The sequence below is a fragment of the Mchenga conophoros genome, linkage group LG6, assembly GCF_057382185.1.
Source record: "Mchenga conophoros isolate Kocher_MC1m ecotype Shallow Benthic linkage group LG6, M_conophoros_male_GT1.1, whole genome shotgun sequence".
Taxonomy (NCBI): Eukaryota; Metazoa; Chordata; class Actinopteri; order Cichliformes; family Cichlidae; genus Mchenga; species Mchenga conophoros.
The window spans coordinates 7,677,324-7,683,323 of record NC_140531.1 but is presented as its reverse complement, the minus strand read 5'-3'; positions in this window follow the sequence as shown (position 1 = coordinate 7,683,323).

The window sequence follows — 6,000 nt, the reverse complement described above, 5'->3', positions numbered from 1 at the left end:
TGGAGAAAAAACAATCCTTTATTATGCTGGAAAAATTTAATTAAACTAGCATATCATGAAATATAATGGATAATTAGCTAAACTTAGCCATATGAATAACTTTAAGGCCTCATGATTTGTCTTTACCCTCTGTTTTGTTGACCCACTAAGTTTTTCCTTAGTCACCATAATATAGGTCAGGATTTAGCTCATTTAGCTCATCAATGTCCACTAAACATTTGATAAAATTGCAAATTAAGACCAAAAAATACAAATATGTGGCATATATATAAACCTTACATGGGTAAAATAGCTTGGTTGGTAAAATTGGTTAGATGTATTACTTATCAATAATTATAATAACTATCCATAGAGATCAAAAGTGTATCAGGCTCTAAATGTGGTTTTTAACATTGTAAAGCTGGACATTTTAACATGGGAGTCTATTGGGACTGACCCCTACAGTTTTTGCCTGAATGTTGAATTCATCTTTCAGCCCCTTGGGATCAATAGGCTTTTGGGGCCAGGCCCAAGTGACTATTCCAGGAATTGCAGTTTCTGCTCTGTGTGTGTGACACAGCTGTAGACTGACACAGCTGTGTTAAAATTCAACCATGTCTGTTTCTATTCAGAGCTCACATCTATTTTTCTGTCTATTTCTCTGGTTCTCTTGCTGTTGCTGGTTTTTATTCAGTTGAGGAGTGTCATTTGAATGACTTTATCTTTTTTTGGCAACACATGGAACTCGGTATTGTGCCAATAATGAACTCACTTAACTGAACTGATGCCAAAGACAGCGAGCCAGCAGACAGGTGATGCACCAGAAGCAGTAAACATGCTCTCAGTCACAATTAGAGGGGAGTAATGGCAGAGGATAGACGAGATGATACAGCTGTTGCATTACTTGCCATTTGGGTGTGATCAGCTAGTAGACGTGCGCTACCTCTGAGACTGGCATTAAAAGAGATGGAGTGACAGACACACAGCACCAGAGGGTAACAAAATCTATCCTGCCCATCGGCAATCTTTCCATCCACAGATCTACTGCGTGACAGGGTAAGTGGGGCTTTAACCTGTCATGTCTAATAAAAATCAGCTTCGCCCCCTCAGGCTTCGCTGACACACCTGGTCTGATCTGCAACTGGGTCAGCAGCTGTCTGCCTGCCCATCGTTCTGCCTGTTTGTCTGTCAAAAAAACAAAAAAAAACAAAAAGGCAGAATAAGACCCTGTCTGTCACCGCTCTCTGCCTCTATTACAGATCTCAGTACTTGGTTGGCTCAAGGACATGTGATGGAAAAAGGAAACTTTTGCCTTATGGGTGGTAAGAAGGTCAGGTCAGGTAATGATTAGAGTAACTGCTTTGAATTATTATCTGCCATGTGGTACTGCGAGTAAAGATCTTTGTAATTTTGCTACTTGTATGATCTTTGGTTTGTGTTATATTTTTAGCTCTTCCTTTGTCCTGGCGATCATGGGTATTTGGTGTTTTCACTTCACTCCCTTGTTCCTTTTCCCATCCGTGTAATTATCTTGATTGAGCTCACTTGTGCCTTGTTACTCCTGTCGTTCCTCAGACGTTTTTAGGTGTCTTTCCCCATGTTTCCCTCGTATTGAGATTAATTTCATGTTACAGCTGGGCAGTACTTTTTGTTACCTCTAAATTCTCATTAAAGATCTTTTTTTCTGATTTGAGTGTCATCCTTTCACCAATCCATAAACACGTTCTAACCATTGTGACGAAAGAGTCTGCACTCGCTTTCATTTCACTGATTGCTTCTTCTCTGAAGGTGTTACTCAGTCAAATCAGCTGCTGCAGGATTTGATTGCAAGTAAAACCTGCAGACTCTTTTTTTTTTTGCCAGTGACTGCAAGTGAGAGATACGGCACAAGTAGCAAAATTGTAGTGCCAAAGTGCCAGATTTAGCGTAACCCTGAAAATCATATAACTGGTTTCTATTTCTATTTTAAAAGGATGAATAAAATAAACATAAACCTCTTAATTTATTTCTAGAAAGAAATGCAAAAATTAATATGCACAACTTTGTAAAGAATATGAAATAAACATTTAGATGTTTTGGTACATGGTCAGGCTATACTGGGACAGACAAGATATTCTTCATATCTTGCTTAAGACTTTCCTTTCAAACTGTAGACATTTTTATATAAACAGTAAAAACAATCCCCTCAGCTTGTATGTTGGACTAAGAGCTATGTGTCCATCTGGTAACAGATGTTTACATTCTTTCTTGTTGGCCGAATGACCATTTAATGCATTCCCAGGTTTACTAGTCTTCTCTATCCTTAGTGTAAAATATCTCAATTCTAAGGTTTTACACGTCTTTTTTATTATAGTATTGTCAGTGCTAATCGCATTAATAGAATCATGTGTTTTAAAATGAAAAGTGTAAATACAACCTCATGATTACTTCAAGTTATTGCTGCTAAAGGTGGTTTCTACAATCTGCTGAGACGTGAGGTGTACTCAGTATTTCCACATCCTGCTTTTGCATTTGATTAAGTTCCCAATAAATAAACAATGATAATATCCAGTCCTTATACCTGACCAGAAATCTTTGGTTGTTTCTTTGTTTGTTTAGTCATTTAACACTGACACATGAATCATTCAAGCATTAAATAGCCTCCTAGCCCAAAGGATGATTTGGTGTTGTGGCAGACATGACAGACAATTTAGGAAAGAACACATTTTAAACTGTATCGTTAGGAAGTTTGTTTTTAGCAGTCTGTTGCAAAAACAGATAGTTTGTTCACATTTCTTTAGTTGAGTCTACAACAACTACCAAAGATCAGACAGTCTGACAGGCATGAATAGTATTTTTTCACCAACAAGATGATTTCCAAAGTGCTGGCGTAGCTCACCATGGTGGCAGCATACATCATTAGAAATTTGAGGAATCTGGACAAGTGGACAACAAAAGAAGTGGGAGGTCTGAAAGAAACTACCTACATGTCCTTAAGAAATGGGAAGACAGATCCACTAAAGACCTGACACAGGACCTTTATTGATGTCTCTGACCATTCAGTTGATCACTGTTCATTGAAGCCTGATTTTTAATGGTATCAGTGGAAGGAAAACGTCAAGAAGCCTTTTTTTAAGGAAGAGAAAAAGGAAGAAAAGGCTAATGTATTCCAAATTACACAAGAGCTGGACTAAAAATCGGTGGCAACAAGTCTTATGGAGTGATGAATCCTAATGTGGAATTTCTGGTTCAAATCTTAGTCGACGTGTACAGTGGAGGTCAGGAGAGAGGTACAACAGTGAGTGTTTACAGATCAGCTTCATTTTCACTATGACAGTGATCTCAACTAAACCATATCTGGACTGAAAAACACACAGTGGAAAACTATCAGTCATGGACTGAACTCCCCATAGCCAAGACACGAATATCATTGAACTACTGTGGGATCATTTTGACAGAGAACAGCACAGAAGGTAGCCAACATCAAAAGAAGCACGAAGAACTGAAGATTACTTAAAGAAATTACAAGAAAACTTGTCTAATTGAGCTCAGACTGTGTTAAAGAATAAAGGTGGTCCTATTAAGGTCAAGGTCAAAGGTCAAATTTATTTATATAGCACATATCAAACAGCCGATGCTGCACGAAGTGCTTAACAATATAGAAATGGCATTAAAAGCAACAATGTAATACAATAATAACAATATAGAACAATAATAGGCCAATAAAAGAATTAAAACAATAACTAAAACTATTTAAAATAAGACCAAACCAGATGAATATTGACGTTCAAACTCATTAGAATTGTGCAAACTGTTGTTGCCTTGCATGTTGTTTCCATCTATGATTGCACATATTTCAATAAATCGCTGGAACTATTTCCAATTTTCCCAGCAAAATATAAAGAAATGAGGAAAGAATCAGGACTGATACACAATATCGTGTGTTGTTGTTCATCTGAGCTCATATTTACCCAATTTTATGACCTATTAATGACCTGATGATTTTTTATTATGTCCAGATATATGAAACCTTAGAACTGAAAGAGATTGAAGGATTGTATGAATGCTAATCTCATGGTGAAAAACTAATTAAAGTGCCTCACCACCCAGAAGTTATTAACCACACACATAATTATAAATAATTATAGAACTGGGACCTTCATAAGACAGATCCTCAATATGATTAATGCAGTCAGCACTGAGAATAGTAAATATGTATTCTGGATTTTCCATCTCTCTAGATAACATGTGCAGAGTTCTGTGTTAGGCAGGTAATAGATAAGCTGTGTTTTTCACGTGCAGGTGTGCAGAATATTAAAAAAATGTCTCTATGGAAAGCAGGATGAGGGTGGCAGGAAGGCATGGAAAGACATGAACAGAGGGAAACCATACTAATGTTGACTGAAGCTGATTAACTGATTCCACACCTCAGTTACCATCAGTGTTATTAGCTACATTATGTTTTAAGCTTTACATTTGTTCCCGGAAACAGGACATAAAACACTGGGCTCTTAAATTAATGCTTTAGTCAGTCAACATAATAAATTATGGCATATTAACTTACGGTTTGACAGCGTGAACAGCAGGATACTCGGATAGAATACTCTAATTATGGCTGAAACATTAGTGCCAAATGCAAAAAACAAGGTGTATTTTCAATCAAAAGTCAAAGGTCTTAACCTTTGGACACTAAAAAAGTAAATAATATAAGTCCCAAAAAGCAATTTTAGTTACTATTCTTAAAATGTTCTTTTTAACAGAACCCGCAGCTCTGAGTTCAGTGTTGTCATATTTGAGTTTGTAATTCAGTGAAACACAGGCCAGCCAAGACTGATGGGTAAAGTGGTTTTTAAAGCTTGTCACACCAGAATGACAGAAAAAATGATTATTTTTAGACACATAAGAAAATTACTTATATATGGAAAAATATAGTGTAATTGTTTTCCCAGGAGGAACCCTGAGAAAAGTTCAAGATTAACTTAAACGAAGAAAAATGTCCTCCCAGTTCACAACCTATTTTGATCTCAGAACACAAGCTTTACTCACTCCCATTGTTTCCTCCTGGCCTGTGGTGTGTTGTGCAGCTTGTGCGCCTGGTGTGCCAAGATAACATCCCGGTGATCCACCAGTCCTCCCCTCCGCCGAATCAGTGGAACTGTGGGATCATTGTTGCTGGTAACGAGGGACATGGAGTCCCGGCTGGAGAGACGCCCGTAGCTGTCACCTCCACCACTGAAGGGCACTTCGCTGTAATGCTCCACCTGAACGTCATACACAGTATGATAGTATGTGGGGTTGGGGCCCACGCTGCTCCCGCTGATTGGTGGCGGGTGGCAGCGTAGTGGCCGGTGAAGGCCCTGAGAGGAAGAGGAACAGGATGAAGTCTGAGGCCACAACCCCGAACCGCCATGGTCCTGATAGAGGGGGGACAGCATGGAGCTGGAGGAAAAGGGTCGAAAGAAAAGGAAAAGAGAGACAGAAGAGAGACATTCAATAATCAAAAGAACCTTCACTATAAAGCTGCAACAGTCAACCCAGAAAATTGAATGCAATATATTTATTCCATCATTTTTCATTGTTCAAAGAAAAATTCAAATCTTTCCAAAAATGCCAAATTAGAGGAGAAACTCCATTGATCAGAAAATCTTGTATGGGCAAGCCTGACCCTGGTGCTGTCACAAACTACAGACAACAAATGCAGTGGAGGGGAGTGGAGGAGAAATGCACAGTGCATCTGAGGAGATCTCGTCCCACAGCAGCTGGAGTCCACAGCAGCATAACTAAGGCATGGCTCAGGGCCACTTGATCCAGCCTTACCTGTAACCTGCATCAAAAAGGGAAGCCAAATTTAAAACCAGAAATGTGTCTGTGTCCCAAACCCAACTGCTGGTTCCAATTGAGGACCCCAATACCTTGAAGGCTTTATCCTCCCATTCACTCTAGTAAATACAAGTAGACCTTCAGTCTGAACTCTACTGGGACAGGATGTTGCTATGAGATTAAAGAGATGAGGGAGAAGATATGAAAGGTCCTTAGAGTTCA